Source organism: Sceloporus undulatus, chromosome 2 (assembly GCF_019175285.1).
Source record: "Sceloporus undulatus isolate JIND9_A2432 ecotype Alabama chromosome 2, SceUnd_v1.1, whole genome shotgun sequence".
Lineage (NCBI taxonomy): Eukaryota > Metazoa > Chordata > Lepidosauria > Squamata > Phrynosomatidae > Sceloporus > Sceloporus undulatus.
Window position 1 is genome coordinate 205,454,692 of NC_056523.1, and position 19,123 is coordinate 205,473,814.

The following is a 19,123-nucleotide window of genomic DNA, read 5'->3' on the forward strand; positions in this document are numbered from 1 at the left end:
ACTTGTCAATAGCAAGTGGCTGAAACTTTGGGACATTATTTCCACTTCTTCTGGTGACAATGACATAGGATACCTGCCTTGGAGGCCTAATTCTATTAGATTCTTGGGGGGGGGGGGAACAAAGTAAACCGTGAAGCTAAAATATGGTTTAAAGACTAACACATTTTATTTGTCATAAGCTTTTGTAGACTTCAGCCCATTTCATCAGACAGAGCTACTATCAAAGCTTATGCTAGTACTGTCTAAAGGTTTATGCTAAATAAAACGTTTTTCATCTTCAGTGTGCCACAAAATTCTTTGATATAAAACAATGCAACCAGAAAAGATAGACAAGTATGAACTCAACCACTTTTATTGTTTTTCTTCTTTTTCCACAGTTCGTACTGGCTTGCCTTTCCACCTCTCGTTCTGTGTGCTCAGAACAATCTGTAGAAGGGGAAAACCATGGATATTGGCATTCACTTCCAAACCACAGGCAATACATTTCTATCCTACATGACAGGCTTTCAAAGACACACAAAGGAAGGGTGTGTGGGGAAAAGGGAAAGTCTTCCAGGGAATGGCTGTCATCTGTTATCCTGCCTCTGTATCTATTACAAGAGGAAACCACTGGCTTATGTCCAGGATAGAAATGCAGAGATTGGAATGATAGGGCTAAAAGATTGTTTTCACGAAAGTCACATCAGAGGTCAAAAGGTGATACTTCAGAACTTTTCCCCCAAAAAAGTCTCCAAAGTAATAAGACTAAATTGACAGGTAGGGGGTGGCAAGACACTTGAAAGGAACTATAGCTGCCAGGAAATTTGGAAACAGTTAGTAAGAGGAAGTTTCTTCCTCCCTCCCCACCCCCCAAATGTTCATAAAATCCATTTATCGTCAACAATCAGCTATTTATTTTTGTTTTGTTTTTTACACTGAAGAGAACACACGCACACACACATTTGTAACACAGTCCCCAGAAAACATTATTTTTGAGATGATCTTAATAAAATTGGAATATTTTATTCTATCATTAAACAAGAGCATTCAAAACAGTGTGTGAAAATGTTGCCTTTTTGGACTACAGAGCCCAGAATCCCCAGCCAGGATGGCCATTACCAACTCCTTCCAAAAAAAAAAAGGTAATGTTCCTGTATGCTGTGTGAAAGTCACAGAAAAGACTAAAAGTAAAAGAACTGATACACTAACATCCATCAGGTTGCCCTGAGCGTTAAGGCTCTGTTCAACGATACTAAACTAGAGCCATTGGCAGACAATGAAACTGTCTAATTCTTGATAGATAAACTGCTTAGATCCAGTGGTCTTCATCATATCTTGCAAGTCAGAACTGGGATACTTCCAGACTTCCAGTTAGTTTTGGACTACAGTCTCCATAATCTTTGATCATTGGCCATACTGCCTGGGGTTGTTGGGAGTCAGGGTCAACAACATCTGGAGAAGCACACATTCCTCATCTCACTTGTAATTCCATTAGGAATATAAACTTTCATACATTTCATTCTCACAGGCAAGAACATATAATTCTACCATTTTTTTTACTTACTGCATGACATTTATTGAAAACTGCAGTTCTTAAAGACTATTTGAAGTCTGTGCAGCATTTTCTGCACAAAAATATTATTTTATGCCCACATAATACTGCTTCTTGCACAAGGAGCTTGTTTTCTGTGAAGAAATTTACTGACATGAAAATGCCATATTCATTACAAAACTTTTCATCTTTTACACAGAAGTTCCAAACTACAAACTTTGTGTATTGGTGTTCCTTCCTCCTATCTCTGCTCCTTCTTCTTCTCAGTCTAGACCTCCTCTTCATTTTTTATTGATATTTTATTGATCTATCATGATCAAGACTGGTACAGTGTGCCACAATGATGGGAACTATTATGAATTTTGCTTTAGTGTATGCACATTTTGATTAAAATAAAATAAAAGCAAAGTTAATTTTCTTAGCTATTGTTTTCTAACCCAGAAAAAAAGTTCAGTTACAGAAACTCTGAGATAACAACAATAGGCAACAATAGGCAAGACCATACTTGAAGGTCTGAGGCCCTTCTGTCCCTGGAACTAGGCAATTTTAGGTGAGATGGCAAATCCAGTTCTGGTTTTACAGAAACTTTTGTAAGCTAAATGGGATCTTTCTTGGTGCCAAACCTTTACTGTCACAGGTTTCAGCACTGGGAAAGCTCCATACAATTTGGAGAAGCTGTGGAAGATATAATAGAATCATAGAGTTGGAAGAGACCACAAGGGACATCCAGTCCAACCCCCTGCCATGCAGAAACACACAATCAGTGTGTAAAACTGAATGTAGATCTAACACTCCTGTGGCAGTGTATTCACAAGGCAACTCTGGTGTGACTTTAATGGAGCCATTAGATATCACACAGACAATGAAACTTTCTTTTCCCGCTCTTTCATGCTTTAGCACTGTTTCAAAAATTCTGATAAAGAGGAAAGAAAGTTTGTTTGCCAGTCCTAGTAAAAAAGATGGATGATGTTCAATTTTTCCTTTTGAACTCATTGAAATCATGGCACCATTGTGACTTTTGGGAGGCCATTAGCCACTCCTCCTGAGTAGCCTTAGTGTTAGTACTTTCTTAGTACATTCTTTAGTACCTATGTCAGTTCAGCTCATAAATAAACTCTTAAGGACTCCAAAACACCCATCTTTGTGCCAGTAATAGGAAACAAGAGTTCACAAGTCCACCCACATGGTTTCCTACCCCCTGCCCTTTAGGGAGATGAACTAGAAGTAGTGGCCAACCTCGACACTATAATACAAGAGGCTTTGGGAAATTCATTTTGGTCAGGAATCAAACAGCTGCAAATTATGAATGAACATCATCTCCAGTACTGCTGAATCATCAGCTCATGAAGTTGGAATCAAATCTTGGAAATACCATAAGGAACTCTGGCTGCAGAATCATTGCTGTTTCTAAACGCATAATTCCAAATTTATTAGGAGGAAAAGAAAGAAGCCTGGCTCTATAGAACCAAAATGTTATAAGAAATAAAAGCCAGCATAAGCTTGGCAGCCAAAACAAAGTGTACATGAAAGAAGAAGAAAAAATAATTCTTTCAAACTAATGAAAATTGATCTTTCCTTTTGGAGGCTCTGAGGTGGTTATGCTTTAGCAGAAAAAGATTGAGAAAGAGAACTTCCATACTTCTAGCAGAGAGATTCACATGCTTCATGTCTCCTCTTTGTACTTTTACAACCTAACCTGGCTCTGGAGCCATATAACTGAGAAATCAACCAGAACTTAATTTGAACCAGGTCATTCCTTATGTGATTTAGGTTTCAATCACACTGCTTTTACTATTCCAGTTGCTGTGTGATCTGTGTTATATTGGACTTCTGGCAGCGAAGCCTCTGAGCTGATGTTATAGCATGGAATATTCACCTTTTAACTTTTAAAGGCTAGAGGCTCTCTGAATATTTGCAATTCACTTTCGGAGAAGGAAGGGGATGTTTTCTGTTTGGCTGGGATTTGGGGAGATGAGTGTCTTTGTGTGGGTAAAGGAAAGGTGAGGAATGGATGGAGGAAAGAGACAAAAACAGGGTGACTGCAGTGGCGTCACTAGCTAGGGTGTCGTTTGGTGTGGAAGGTGTCACCTGAGAAGGGTAAGCATTCACCCCTCCTCTCCTCTGTTGCCTGACTTCCTTCCCAGGGAGAAAGTCCAGCAATGGAGTAGCCAAGAGGAAGAGTGTTCACCCTTCCTGCTCTGAGGAAGGCCCAACCAAGTGTCATGCTCCTCTGACTCTGTGTGGTCTGCATGCCCCACATTCCCAGCGATGCCACTAGTGGACAGGAGAGAAGATGGTGTGGCTCTGTCCACTTGGCCTCACCTAAAGTAACTTGAGCTCCATCCATTGATGCCCCTGGCTGTTTTCTCCAAAGGAACATAGCCCAGAATGGGAAAGGAAAGAAGGTTCTTCTTTATTTCAACACAAAGAATGTCCTGTGCTCTGGTTTTTGAAAAGCCTACAGGTTAAGTGCGGCTGGGGTAGTTAAAGTGGGATCTCAGCAGTATAATTGTGTAGTGTGAAAGAACCTTATACCATGCTACTACTGCAGCCACTCACTCACAAACCACAAGGTTGTGAGTTCAATCCCAGCCAGGGACCCAGGGTCAACTCAGCCCTGGCATCCTTCCCAGGTCACTTAAATGCGCACCCAGCTTGTTGGGGGCAATTAGCTTACAGTTGTAAACTGCTTAGAGACTGCTCAGTGCAGTATGAAGCGGTATATAAATGAAGCTGCTGTTGCTATTGCAATTGTCCCACTTCAAGCCATTCAGCAAACCAGAACAAAATTAAAATACGTATGACGCTGTTGTTTATATTAGGTCAACCAAAAGGTACAAATTAGATTATGCAAGCTTTTGAAGTTCACTGGTTTCACCATCATGCAAAGTTGTTTTAAAAAAAGAGAGAGTGTGTGTTCTGGTGAAGCCCCAGTTTGCACTGGTGCAAGTGGCCCGGCTGGCTGATCATATAGACAATAGTCTGGAAACAAGTGCAAGTTGTTCAGTGGGAGGGCAGAATGAGTCTGGAGCTTAGCAGTTGCTATATAAATAGGAGAGGTAGTAGAACCAAGAGAAACAGAAGCAAAGCAGAAGGATGATGCTCAGTAAAGGGAGGAACAGTTTGAGGACTCAGGGCCTGAACAGACAGAGCAAAATAAAGCTTCTTTAGGTCACTTTCGAGGTTGTTTAAATGACATACACATCTTAAGAGGCCAGAAGCTGTGCCAAAGTGGCACTCCACTCCTTAGGACTGGAGTGTGGCTTTGGTGTGGCTTCCAACCTGTTAGGATGCATGGAGCATTTAAACAGCATACCTCCAAAGTGACTCGAAGCAGCTTTATTTTGGCAAGTTCGTTCAGGCCCTCAGTGACAGCAAGATGTTGTTGGAAGGGGAAGAAAAGCTTGGAGACTGCACATATAAGGCAATGATAGGAAGCATTTTATTCTTCATTGTTTTGAAGGAGAAAGCAGCAATGTTTAGCTGAAAATCAATAACATCTAACTGAGAAAGTTAATGCAGAATTATATGCCTTTATATTTATTTATTTTAAATTTCTCCAAATAAAGGAAAACATGCCAGAGCCACTGTTCAAAAGGCAAAAACTATACTCCGGGGGGACCTTTTAAAGGGCAGGAACAGGATACAAATAAACAAACAATAAGTTACCAGCTAGAAGATAAAATCCAAGCATTCCTTTGGAGGGGGGGCAAGATTCCTGTCAGTGGCAGAAAAGGGGGGAAAAAGGAGGGACCAGGAAACAGATGGTGAAATGCTAGCTCTGTTTGATTGCCCTGGAAACTATGCTTCCAGGGGTTATCATGGTTTACTTCGGTCCGTTTATTTCATATTTAACTCTTTTTCATTTTTGAATATGGGCAACAGAAAAATCTTCACTAACAGTGGTGGAACCACAGTAACAATTATGTATAACGTTGTGTAAACCTCCAGCGGTCCCAATTTGGCAGGTACTAATCCTGATTTAGAGTTGATCCTGTTTTTTTTATTTTTTCAGTTGTTTTTAAACAGCATTAGTTTCTCTCTTCTCTTCCCACTTTCCTGTTTTATTCTCAGCTTGCTTCAGTTGTAGCAAACTGAATTCAAATGGCAAAAGCAGTTTGCACCCAATTCACTCACCACAGGGGAAAGGATAGGAGAAGCCAGAACCTTATCCTTTCCAGTGGTCTCAGGCAAAAGCAAACCACTCAGATCTTCTTTTCTTCCTCATCTTAGGCAACCTCTTGATCACACTCACATATTGCCTAGCCAGATATGTCTGGGTTTTCATAAGTGATGTGCTGGCTGGTATTGCTGCATATGCATTGCAGAAATAATGCAGTTTGACACTGCTTTAACTACAATGACCCGATCCTATGGAATTCTGGTGATTTATAGTGTTCTGATATATTTGGCCTTCTTTGTCACAAAGCTCTGGTGCCATACTAAACTACAAATCCCAGGATTCCATAATATTGAGCCATGGCAGTTAAAAAGCAGTGTCAAACTGCATTATTTCTGTAGTGAAATTGTTGCCTATGTCACTGAACAGTTAAGTCTGGTGCTTGGTCTGTTGACTTTAATATTAAGATAAACTATAAAAAGCAAACAGTAGCTCAATTATCTGGGGAACTGGAAAATGTTCTTTATAGAAATTGACATATCTCACCCCAAACACTCTCCTGTATTTTAGCTGTAAAGTAGACAGTGAAGGCATTGTTGAAATAGTTAAAGGTTTCCCATACCTTGGTTCAGTCATTAATCAAAATAGAAATTGAGAAATGCAGTCAAGAAATCAAAAAAAGATTAAGAGTTGGAAGGGCAACTGTGAGGGATCTAGACAAGATACTGAAGTGTAATGGTATATCATTGACTACCAAAGTCAGGATTATCCATACCATCATATTTCCAATTTCTATGTATGGTTGTGAAAGCTGGACAGTGAAGAAAGCTGTCAGGAAGAGAATCAAGTCATTTGAAATGTGATGCTGGAGGAGAGTTCTATGGATACCACAGACTGAGAAAAAGACAAATAAATGGGTCCAACAGCAAATCAAGTTGCAAATCTTCCAGAAGCCAAAACAGCTAGTCTGAGACTGTTGTACTGTGGACATGTCATAAGAAGGCAGGACTCACTAGAAATAGAATAATGCTTGGTAAGGTAGAAGGCAGTAGGAAAAGAGGAAGACTGCACTACAAGTGGATAGACTCAATCAAGGAAGCCATGGCCCTGAGTTTACACAATCTGAGAATGGCACTTGATGAATGGGGATCTTGGAGATCTCTCATTCATAGAGTTTCCACAAGCTGAAGTAGGACTTTATCCTATGGGCAAAATTGGGGGTTTAAACAGCCAATTTCCCAGGAAAGTCAAGCAATCGCGGTGACTATTTTCACGTGACACGGTGATTAAAGAGGACTTATCCCAGGAATAACCAGGGAATAACCAGCAACAAATCATTCATAGGTAAATCCCATGAATGATTTGTTGCTGGTTATTTCCTGGTTATTCAAGGGATAAGTCCTCTCCAATCATGATGTGTGTGAAAATCTTCACCACGATCACACAACTTTCCAGGGAAAATGACTGTTTAAACCTCTTATTTTCCCCACATATGATAAACTCTGTAGACAATGGCAATTAAGAACAATATTGTACCAACTGCCAGCAATCCACAGAACTGTAGCTGTCACAAATGCAAAAGAAACTGGGCCAGCCCCAACCCTCTGGTAGTTCAAGTACAAGACACTAAAGTCAACAGATCTTGCTTTGCTTTCCATTAGCTGTTTCTGTCTTTACTCTTGAAGAAAAAAATGATAATAGGTAGTCTTTTAGAATAGTCCGTTCAAGATAGATTGTTGTAGTCAATGGCACTACTGCCCACCTGTCATAAACTTTATTGTCTGTAGGTACTAGGTACTTATCAGGCTGCATAGTATCCAAAGCCAACTAAATAATTTTGATATCCAAGGGCAGAAATTTCTACAACCACTTTTCTCCCATCTCCAGTGATAAAACACCATTTAAATAGTTAAACGTTTGCTTCCATTACCATCCATATCTGCTGCTTGTGTTGGCAAGCTCACTCTCCCAAACAGTAGGGCTGGTCCTATGGTTTGTAGTGAAAAGGTGCTGCTGATGGAAATCTGCTTTATGCCTGCACTCATGTTTCAAAGATGGATGCTGGATTACTACCAAATATGCCTCATATCACATAAATGTGCTATCATTTACTTTCTTGAGTGCAGTAGGCTTGCATGAAAACCCATTTTTACCCTAAGCAAATATTGACACAGTAGCATCTCCATAGCTTCAGTGATGCAGTGGCCCACTTCACTTGTTTGGATGACTTTATTTGAACACTTTAGTCCTAGATTCTGTTTGCCAATTAAACCAGTGGTTGGGAGGGATCGTCTTGTTTTTGCTCTCTTTTTGGCTTTACTGGTCCACCTCATTTGGCTTTGATGAGATTTAAGCAAACTGATGGTGTGCAAGACTTTAGTCTCTAAAACATACTCAAAAGAGCTGAAATATTAGAAAGAGAAGTGTGGTGTCTGCTCTTAGAGGGATCTAATATCTCTGAAAGTTGAGGGTGTATGGAGCACTGTCCTAGTATCTTTTCACTAAGTTGCAAGTGCTCTCTGCACTGCATAATCTGTTCGGTATCCTGCTCACTGCAAAAGTAATTGCTACTTATTTCAGTGGAATATCCTCCCAGCAAAGTGTTTTTAAGATTAAGATTATTGCATTAATAAAAGGGTAGGCAGCCAAACTTTAATTTCCAGACATAAAGTGAAAAAGCTTGGGAAAGGAGGTGGTTTTCACAAGCTAAAGGATGTTCTTGAAAATGTTAATGAATGGACACTTAAGTAATTTTAAAATAATTCTTTCCAACCTCAGAATATTAGGGCTAAAACAGAAGAGACATTTAGCTCATATTTATAAAGAATACTCCCTCCGTTGATGGAATACATTGTATCACAGAAGCATGTTATTCCCATCAAGTACACATCTTCCATTTCCTGTGATTACTGTATATACTCATGTATAAGTCTAGAAATGTATTTTCAGCAGTATGACCCTACAATCCTGTATACCAAACTCATCCTATGCTGGCTTCTTCTTGTTATTATGTGCTGTTACGGCAGTTTCACTTAATGGAAATCTAGGAATGAGGGACCTCGAAGAGCCCTGGTCATCAGCAGTTCTGCTCAGGTCTTGAAAATTTATCCTTGATCAGATCAATCCATCTGTAATATATTTCTCTTTTCCTAATGTCTTCCATTTCATTGAGCATAATTTTATTTTTGAATTAGTCATATCAACTCGTGATATGTCCAAAATATAACAACCTTAGTTTAGTCATTTTGCATCTAATACCTCAACAACGTAGATACAGTCAAAGAATTCCCATACATTGGATCAACACTGATCAAAGTGGAAACTATAGTCAAGTAATTAGAAGAAGATAAGGACTAGAAAGGACAGTTATGAAAGAACTATACAGCATCTTAAAGTTCAAAGATACAATACCAAATACTAAAGGTAGGATTGTCCACACCTTTGTATTCCCCATCACCATGTACTGTATAGATGTGAAAGCTGGACAGTAAAGAAAACAGATCATAAGAAAATCAGCTCATTTGAGATGTGGTTCTGGAGACGAGTGCTGAAGATACCATATATGGTGTATAGCATGTGGTTGCTGTGGCCCCGATCTGGCTGTAAAAGGGGCAGTGCAGGCCACACTTAAGGCCGGTCTGCACAGCCCTAAAGACTCATTAGAAAAGGCAATGGCACTAGGAAAAGTGGAGGGAAGTAGAAAGAGAGGAAGACAGCAAGCCAGATGGCTAGACTCAATCATGGAGTACATGAGCCTGAGCTTGCAGGACCTGAACAGAGAGGTAGAGGAAAGGGTGTCTGAGAGATGTCTCATCCACAGGATCACCATGAATTGAGGTTGATTTGAGGACAGCTAGCAACAACAACAACATCTCTTCTAATACCCCCCTAAAGAAAGAAAGAAAGAAAGAAAGAAAGAAAGAAAGAAAGACTGACTTCCCTCCCCTGAATATGGACTGGATAAACCTCTTGTGTGCTTTTAAGATGTTTAAGACTTAGGGCAACCCTAAGGTGAACCTATCATAGGCTTTTCTTGGCAAGATTTGTAGTTTGTTGGACAACTCTGGTGATCAGTATTTGAATCTCCTCTCACCCTTAGAAACCCACTGGGGGATCTTAGTCAAGTCACACTCTCTCAGCATCAGAGAGAGACAAAGCCAACCCCCCTAAACAAATATCACCAAAGACAGGGTCACCTTAAGGTCACCATAAGTTGGAGATGACCTGAAGGTACACCACCACCACCTCCATAACAGCAGGAGCAGCAACAACAACAACAACAACAGAATTACTGTAGACTAATTCATTGTAGATAGGTTTGTCCATAGCAGTGTGTGTGACAGCTAAATAGAACTTGCATGTTTGGAGGCACTGTGCAATTAATACCACTTGGTTGAGGGACAATAGAAGAGGAGAGTTACTGACTTCTTGTCTTGCTTACAAGCTATACAGAAGCATCTGGTGGTCTCTGGCTGTACATAAACTGCAGAATTAATGCAGTTTGCCACTGCTTTAACTAGCATGGCACCATGCTGTGGAATTCCAGGATTTGTAGCTTTATAAGGTATTTAGCCTTCTTTGCCAGAGAGTTCTGGTGCCACAAGAAACTACAAATGCCAAGATTCCATAGGATGGAGCCATGATAGTTAAAGCAGTGTCAAACTGAGGCCAGATACACACGGGCCCTTTGTGACGCCCTCGTCATGGGCTAGGGTTCCCTGGGGGCAGAGCGCCCACACGCCCCGCAACCCTAGCATGTGACAAAGGCGTCACAATGAGGGCGTCCTGTAAACATGGGCACCACAATTGTTATGTAAGCGCTGCATGGCATCCAAATGGCACTGTGCAGCACTTACATAATGAGTACACAAGTGACGCAATTGTTATGCCGCCGCTGCAGCTTTAGAAGAACCTGCTTTTTGCGGGTTCTTTTTCTCCCGGCGGGAAGCCACGCGGTTTGGCTGCTGCAGCTTCCCTCTATAGGAAAAAAGGCCACTGCTAGCCCGCACAGAATCCAAGGTATGTGCCGGGCCTGAATTAAGTAGCAGTGTGGCGGCAGCCTAAATAAAACATGAAAGCTGAATTGACAGACTTTTAATTCAACAAGGATCTTCTTTACTTTCTGGCATTAACTCTGGAAAATGATTAACCTTCCATTTTGAAGCCAAGCCCTCCCTCCAGTCCATCTGCCTTGGTCCAGGCCTCGGAGGTAGAGAGGAACTGCTGGACCTCTTACCCTTTCCCACCACGACTCCCTTCTCCTACTGTGTCATGTCTTTTTAGATTGTAAGCCCGAGGGCAGGGAACCGTCTAACTAAAAAGATTGCACGTACAGCGCTGTGTAAATTTACAGCGCTTCATAAATAAAGGTTAATAATAATAATAATAATAATAATAATAATAATAATAATAATAATAACTCAAGTCCAGCAATTCTACCAGTATGAAAGAAAGAGTAGTTATTAAGGACAAAATCTGAATGGTCTGGTTCTAACCATAGTTTTAATATATGATCTCTGCTCTTCTAGCCATAAAAGTCATCTCCATGTTGCTCAGCTTGAAAAAAGGGGTGCAGAGAGGCCGTGAAATGTCAGCAGCAGCATGTGATGTTCACTATTAGTACAGCTGCATTAAAGCAGCTGGGAACCACATGAGGCCAAAGCCAGCTCGATGCCTAGAGCTGGCAGGATGCAAGGACAGTATTCTGCAGAACAAACAACATGGCTGAGATGTTTAAATAGCTCCTGATGTTTCGTCTAACCCCAGCCCAAAAGGCCATTAAACAAGGCTTTGGCTTGTTCATTTTTGTTTATTTGTTTTTAGGGGAATAATGGATTTTCCGTCTGCGTGTAGTGACGTCATCTGTGCTCCGTCTGGCAACTCCAAGACTGGTTGCTTTGATCTTCTGCTCACCTTTCAGAGCTAGGAGGAGGGGTGCCCTCTTTTATAGGAAAATCAAAAGAAACCCCCATCTCTAGACAAAGTTTAATATGAAGGAGATGTTTGTCAGGTCTGGCTTGGCACAGACATTCTCGCTGGAGATGCACTCTGCAAAGATTTAAGCATAGACAATCAGGGATGGGGGAGTTATGGGGAGATCATCGGATCAGGGATTATTATGTTTGTTTGAGAAGCAGGACAGATGAAATAGTGAGCTAAGTGGGTAGGTGTGCTGTTTGCCCCTTTCTGTGTCTAAGCAGTTACCTTATCCCAGTAATTCCCAAGCTGTGTGACACAAGGCAACCATCTGTGTATTGAAAGAAATTAATTTCATGTGAGGGCAAGCCCTCATTGACAGGCTGTCAGTATCACAAGCCATTTGAGGGAAAAGAATAAAATTAAATTATTTCTTAATCTCGCTCAGTATTGTCTCCTCTGATTGGAAGCCCCATATTACCAGACAGAAGTCTTTCCCAGCACATACATAACTACCTAAACCCTTTAAAGTGTGGAGGCCTGTAACTGAAACTAGGGCTGGTGCCACACTGCAAAATTAATGTGGTTTGATGACAATTTAGCTATCATGGCTCCATCCTCTGGAATCCTGGGATTTGTCTTTGTTGGGGCACCAGAGCTCTCCGACAGGGAAGACTAAATATCTCACAAAAATACAAATTCCAGAATTCTGTATCACTGAGCCATGGTAGTTATGGCAGTATCAAATTGGATTAATTCTGCAGGGCAGATACAAACCAGGGCTTGGCTGAAAGGTTTATCATAGGAATTTTTTTCAGCCATTTGCACTTGTGCTAGTGAGGCTTTTTACAACAGGGATAGAAGGAATATTGAAAAAATATTTTTTAAAATGGTACAAAAACATTTTTCTGAAAGAACAGAATTCAAAGACATCACCATGTTAGTCTGAAAAAACAGTATGCAAAGGGATCTTGTAACACCTTTGAGACTATTAGAAAGAAAGAGGTTGGTAGCATGAACTATTATAGACTTGAACCTACTTCCTCAGATGCATGTTTTTGTCAAGTGTCAAGGAACCTTGACAAGGAGAAACCCTGATCATTGATAAGTGTTTTTGCAGTTTAGGGGTTATTCTGCACAAATGCCACACATAGTTTTTGTGCAGGAAATAGGAATTTCTGTAGAAGAAACAGCATTTTCTACTCAGGAAATATTTTTGCACAGAAATATTATTTTGTGCAATCAAGTAATATTTTTTCTTTGCAAAAAACACTTTTTTCCTTGCAAAAACATGACTCCCAAACTGTAAACATTGTTCACAACCTGTACTGTTTTTGGTGGACTTTCTAAGTAAGGCGGGTTACAGACCGCCTGTTTGGGGTGGGCTACACCTGCCCCTTTCTCCGGGGTATCAGGGCCTGAGCGTCCAGAGCGGCAGCCGCTGAGGCCCCGATCCGCCGCTTTCCAGGCTGCGGGGAAGCGGCAAAAGGCCCCTTCCCCGCAGCCTGGAAAGGGGTGTCCTTGGGGCTTCAAGCCCCAAGGACACCCCACGGCAGCGGGGAGGAGGAGAAAGGGGCCACTTGGCCCCTTTCTCCTTTGGCCCGCTGGGCGCAGCCATTTGAAGGCTGCGCCCAGCGGACCAAACCAGGAAGGAGCTCCGAAATGGAGCTCCTTCCTGCTCTGCGCTAAGGGTGCACTAAGCGCCCTGGCGTGGAGTGAGGACGTCACATCTGCACCACCCCGTATAGAGGCGGCGTGGTCGTGATGTCCTCATGGTGGCATCCATGTGGAACGGCTGCTGCCATTTTGTGCATGCGGAGCACACACTCGGGTTAGGGGGGTGCGGAAGCACCGCCCCTTTCTAACCCTAGTACGCAGTCTGCGCGTACTTTCCTGCCCATTTGTAATGGGCCGAAATTATTAAAATTACTCATTGCTTCCTTCAAGAATGTAGTTAGTGACAAATTACATCCCTATTCTACGTTGGATCAGGAAAAGAGATAAAAGTTGAACTGTGGTTGCTTGAATGAAGCCGCAAAAGGTTCAATTTGCAACAGAATCATCAAGAACAAGGAAAGCTAAATTTGAGACATCAGGCCTCTTGCTCCTAAGAATTATAAAGGTCCTGAACTATCTGGAGAAAAGCAAAACAAAAAAACCCAACAAAAATAACCGGGGGCAGCTGCGAGTGCTGCTTCCTATGATTTCTATAATGGCAGGATGGCGAAAATAAGAGCAAAGCTGATCATGGACAGCAGGTTGCCATGGATGGTTTATCCCCAGTGGGGGTGACAGCAAATGGGGAAGCAACTTTGAATCTTCCCCTCACAGCATTCTACGTATGGAAGAATGTGGATTATTTCCTAGTGTGAGAGACAGGGAACTCAAGGAAAGAAGTGATTGGATTGTATATTATTATGCAGGAACTATCTGGGTAAGGCAAAGTGGGGATGGGTGGGTGTGTGCTTGCAAGGGGATTTTATTCATGTTTCTCTGTTTCAAAATAAAATGAGATCTGTAGCCTGTTTCTTTATTGTGTAGGTTTCATGCCCTGGCACTTTATATATTTTCCATTCATTTGGTTTTCCATTCATGATTCACCACTTTAGGATTAGCACTTTAATCATCTGTCATGCGCTTTATGACCTATGTGGTTTTGCATGTGTATGTAATGGGTTTATTAGTAGCATAATGGTGTTTGTAATGGATACGTTTGTATGTGAGCATTTGTTTTTTGTATTGTTTTACTCTTTTATGTTTGTGCTGCTTTATGTTGCCGAAGTGTGAGGTATGCACATTGAACAAGGTGAAGAGAGGAGGGGCATTTTAATTGGTGTTATTATAGGTAAAGAGATGCATAGTGCTGAAAATTAGCCAAGGCAATAGAAACATATTTATGAGTTAATCCTCCTTTTGTTTCCCCCCTTAAACAACAGAATGGAATCTGGATCACTCCTTGGTTCTCTAATGCACACACAAGGGGGGAGACACGTGTATGTTGTAGAAGAAAGTACAAATTATAACCCCATATTACAATTACTTCCTAAAAAAGCAATTATCATATTTTGTTCATACCAGTAATCTGTTTTGTTTTTTAAAAAATAATTTCTGTTTCCAAACATTTTGTAATGAGTTCCATCTTGTTTTCTAAGAGAGAGGAAGAGGAGAAGTCTGTCTCATTTATTAAAATCACTAGGGGATGTTTGCATGGCTCTGACAAAGTCCTAGTACTTTGATCAGTCCTAGCTCCACTGTACAACGTTATGTATTCATTTTATTCATTCACTGATTTTATTTAAATATTACTTATTTTCCAGAACTAGCATTCAAGAACTTTATTTATTTATTTATTTATTACCCATCCATAAGGTACCATCTGTAAGCATGCATAAATATGAAAATTAATAAAATAAAATAGAAAGCAGTTAAAAAGAGTACAACTGTACAAGCATATATGGCCGTGTAAGGTTTGTTTAATCAATACTTTATTACTGAAACTGTGTTGCCCAAAAGGAGAGGGAATAGAGCCTCTACCAGTAGAGTCAACATCTCCATTGAATGCTGGGGAATTAACTAGCTCAAAAGGAGGCTTACAAGAGGTGGGTAACTTCAGGGATCTTTTTACACCTATTTATACTAGTACTAACTAGAAGAAAATCTGGTTGAGTAAATAATGAGTTTTTATTTAGAAACGTGCAAGATATCACTCAAACATATAAGAATTGATTCAGCAATAAAATTCACACAAAGCTACATAAAAGAAGGTTGAAAAGTTGGATAGCGGAAAATTAAGGGTTAATAAGGGGATATTCAATCCACACAAACAGAATCAACAGATATGAAAACAAAATGATGGCCAACAGATTGGAAATGATCAATATATATCCCCATTCACAAAAAGACTGCAGCAACTATAGGACCATAGCTCTACTTTCTCATGCAAGCAAAATCATGCTCAAAATTCTGCAATATAGACTTAACCATTTATGGAGAGGAAAATCTCAGGGGTACAAGCAGGATTCAGGAAAAGAAGAGGCACTAGGGACCACATAGTAAAATATAGACTGATAACAGAATGCACCGAGGAATTAAAAAAAAAATCATCAAGTGCTTTATAGACTATAGCAAGGCCTTTAACTGCATAGATTACAAAAGACTATGGAACACCCTTAAAGACTTGGGAGTGCCAACACATCTGATAATCCTAATGGGGAATCTTTACTCAGGACAAGAGGCTACTGTCAGAACTGAACATGGAGAAACAGAATGGTTTCCAACTGGCAAAGGGGTCAGACAAGACTGCATCCTCTCACCCTATCTGTTCAACTTGTATGCAGAACATATTATATAAAAAGCAGGATTGGACACAGAAGGAGAAGGAGTGAAAATAGGAGGAACAAATATTAACAATCTAAGATACACAGACAACACCATACTATTAGCTGAAAACATCACAGACTTGCAACAACTAGTATGCAAGATCAAGGAAGAAACTGAAAAGGCAGGCTTATTGTTGAACATAAAGAAAATAAAAATAATGACCACAGACAATTTACACAGATTCAACCTAGACAATGTAGTAAAAGAATTTTCAAACCTGGGATCAAATATTGATCTGAGCGGGAACTGCAGTCAAGAAATCAAGTATAAGAATGGGGAAGGCAGCTACGAGAGAACTAGAAAATATCCTAACTGAGCACAAGTTAGAATCACTCAAGCCATTGTATTCCCTATTACCATGTATGGATGTGACAACTGGACAGTGAAGAAAGCAGATGGGAAGAAAATTAATTCATTTGAGATGTGGTGCTGGAGAAGAGTGCTGAGGTTACCATGAACAGCCAAGAAGTCGAACAAATGGGCCCTAGAGCTGATCAAACCAGAAATCTCTCTGGAAGCCAAGATGACTAGACTGTGTACTTTGGCCACATCATAAGAAGGCATGACTCACTGGAAAAAAAATAATATTAGGAAAGGTGGAGGGAAACAGAAAGAGAGGAAGGCCACATGCTAGATGGATGGATTCTATTGAAGAGGACACAGGTATGAATTTTCAGAACCTGAGCAGAGCAGTGGAGGATAGGGAGTCTTAGAGATGGCTCATCTACAGGATCACCATGAGTCGAAATCGACTCAAGGTTGGATAAAAACAAAAACAAAAAGGGAGTATATTTACCAGTATAGGAGAGAGAGGTCAGCTGAAGACTCAGACAGCAACAGAGGGTGAGCACTGAAGACTTAGACAGCATCCAAGGGTGTACCAGGGAACTGAATAACAAAAAAATGAGAATTGAGGGGGTTTTATATGATTTTCCTGCCCTCAGGGCATGAGCTGTGTAACCAAAATATTTGATTTTTCCAAGGAATAGACAACTGGTCTGGAAAACATAAGGATTTTTAGCACCAAGATGTTAATGCATTAATGTTATCTGACAGAAACCTCTGATGATTAGAGAGGCAGGGGAAATGCAAGGTCTTCAAAAAAGGAGAACAAGGTATGGTCTCTGTTTTTATTTTGACAAATGTCTTCCTTTGTTTTCATGGGAATGCAAAATAGGTAGGTAGGAGGAATGTGTCATGGCACTTGTCTTTTGTTCTTATTTAAGCTTGGTATGCCCTAGGTCCATTAATCTCAACAGTGGTGTCTTTTGGCTTCCTTGGGTCTTTGTGATCCCCAAAACACATATCAGGCATTCGTAACTTCTAGTCCTGCTCTACACTAGATATTAAATATGAAAACCCCATGTTCAGCTGGAGGGCTAATAGGATATGCTAAGGTTTGCAGCCAAAATTTAATTTTATCAACTTAATGAAATTGCAAGGTAGTTAAAGGGTTGAAGTTAAAATTAAAAGCAGTTAAAAGAAAACTAGGCCCGGTACAGATGGGCCAAAAGCGACGTGGTAGCACCGATACTAGGGTTTGGGAGCGCACAGCAACCACATGCTCCCAAATCCTAGTACGTCGATATAGCAAGCGTGATGCGTCCAAATGGCGTGGCGCACAAGACACGTCACCGCGACTCCTGAAGGCGCAAATGGTGCCTTGGCGCCGTCACGGGAAGGAGCTCCATTTCGGAGCTCCTTTTTCCAGCGGATCGTTGTCGCGGCCATGCGGTTGCCGTGGTAATGATCCAGAGGAGAAAGGGGTGGTCTCCTAATCTGTACAGGCCCTACACTCAGTGGAATGATCCTAAGTATATCTCCCTATGTAGAATAAATACAAATAGAATATGATCAATAGATATGATTCTATAATCTATAATATACAAAATATTATCCAAAAGGTCCAAGAAACTGGAGACCCCTCCATTCCTGTATCCCTCTGCTGTGCCTCCTGCCGGTTTTATGGATTATTTCCATTCTCACATCATTAATACAAGCAACATTTGGACAATGTATAAAGAATGGGAGGGGGGAAGACATTTAAAGCAGGAAAACAGTGATTAAGACCTCTCTTATCCCCACCAAATTTCCCCTGCAATTCCCCGCCTCTAATTAAGCATTATGAGACAAACATAGGATTAGCAATTAATATTGCACTTATAATATACACTTTCATTCTCTAAGCACAAATAAAGTGCATGGCTCTCACCAACTTGTATTTTAACTGCTCTGAGCCTTGGGGCCTTTGTACATTAGAAATTAAATATATATCACTCAGCTGCAATTTTCTTCGGTAAATATTAAGCACTTACACTGGCATTAGCTTTAATGACTGCCTGTAAATGATTGGCTACATGCCCTTATATTAGAGGAAAGCAGCAAAAAAACTCTATCCCCCACTTTTCTATAGAAATTAGTCCCCCTGCAAATTATATTTTACCTTGAAAGAAATTCTAAAGCATTCACCTTTAGACTGGTTTAACAGCAGCCTCAGCACTGAAGGGAGACTTTATGGATTACAGCTGTGCTTATTTTATGGTTTCCTGGCCTTTTACAGTTTTTGCAGTGTGCAGTTTCTGAAAATCCACTCTGCCTTCATACAGGGGAGGGGTGGGATTTCTAAACTGAGACACAAAGGTTTCAAAGCTCAGCAGACTCGTTGTCAAAAAATAGATTCAGATCTGATGCTGTCCGTTTGTGCTCCAAACTTTTTCCATTTGCTGATAGATATTGTTTATCCAAGGTTGATTCCTCTACTGAGTATATTTGCAGTGAGCCAGCATTTAAGCACACCAAGTTATGTGCTTCATGTGCTTCATGTGCATGGCAATGCTGGAACCACAGGAAAGGGGGCTGGGATTCAGACAAAGACAGTAGATGAGAAATAGGAACAGGAGGAAATGCAAATAGATGGGGGACAGAGATGGGAGAACAGAGCTGGACTTCGTTGAAGAAAGAAGGTATGCTCAAGGCTAGCCCTGTTGAAATCTATACATATCATTTACCAATACTTACCACCCTTTTTTGCTAAACTCCACAAATACCTTTAAACATATTGCAAGCTTTTGAAGCTTTGAAAGCTTGCAATGTGTATAATGTGTATTTTAGTCAATCTAATAAAGATATCACTGTTTTGTTGATTTTGGATGATACTATATGGCCAACACAGCAAT

General features: G+C 40.6%; 1 long non-coding RNA gene across 1 annotated transcript; it reads right to left on the minus strand.

The window, feature by feature from the left end:
* Positions 1 to 344: 344 nt before the first annotated feature.
* On the minus strand, positions 345 to 18,477 carry LOC121921677. The gene is made up of 3 exons (XR_006102008.1): positions 18,417 to 18,477; positions 16,744 to 16,835; positions 345 to 426 (listed from the first exon to the last, which is right to left on the minus strand). It is a non-coding gene; the product is annotated as an uncharacterized LOC121921677 (long non-coding RNA).
* Between the last annotated feature and the right edge of the window lie 646 nt (positions 18,478 to 19,123).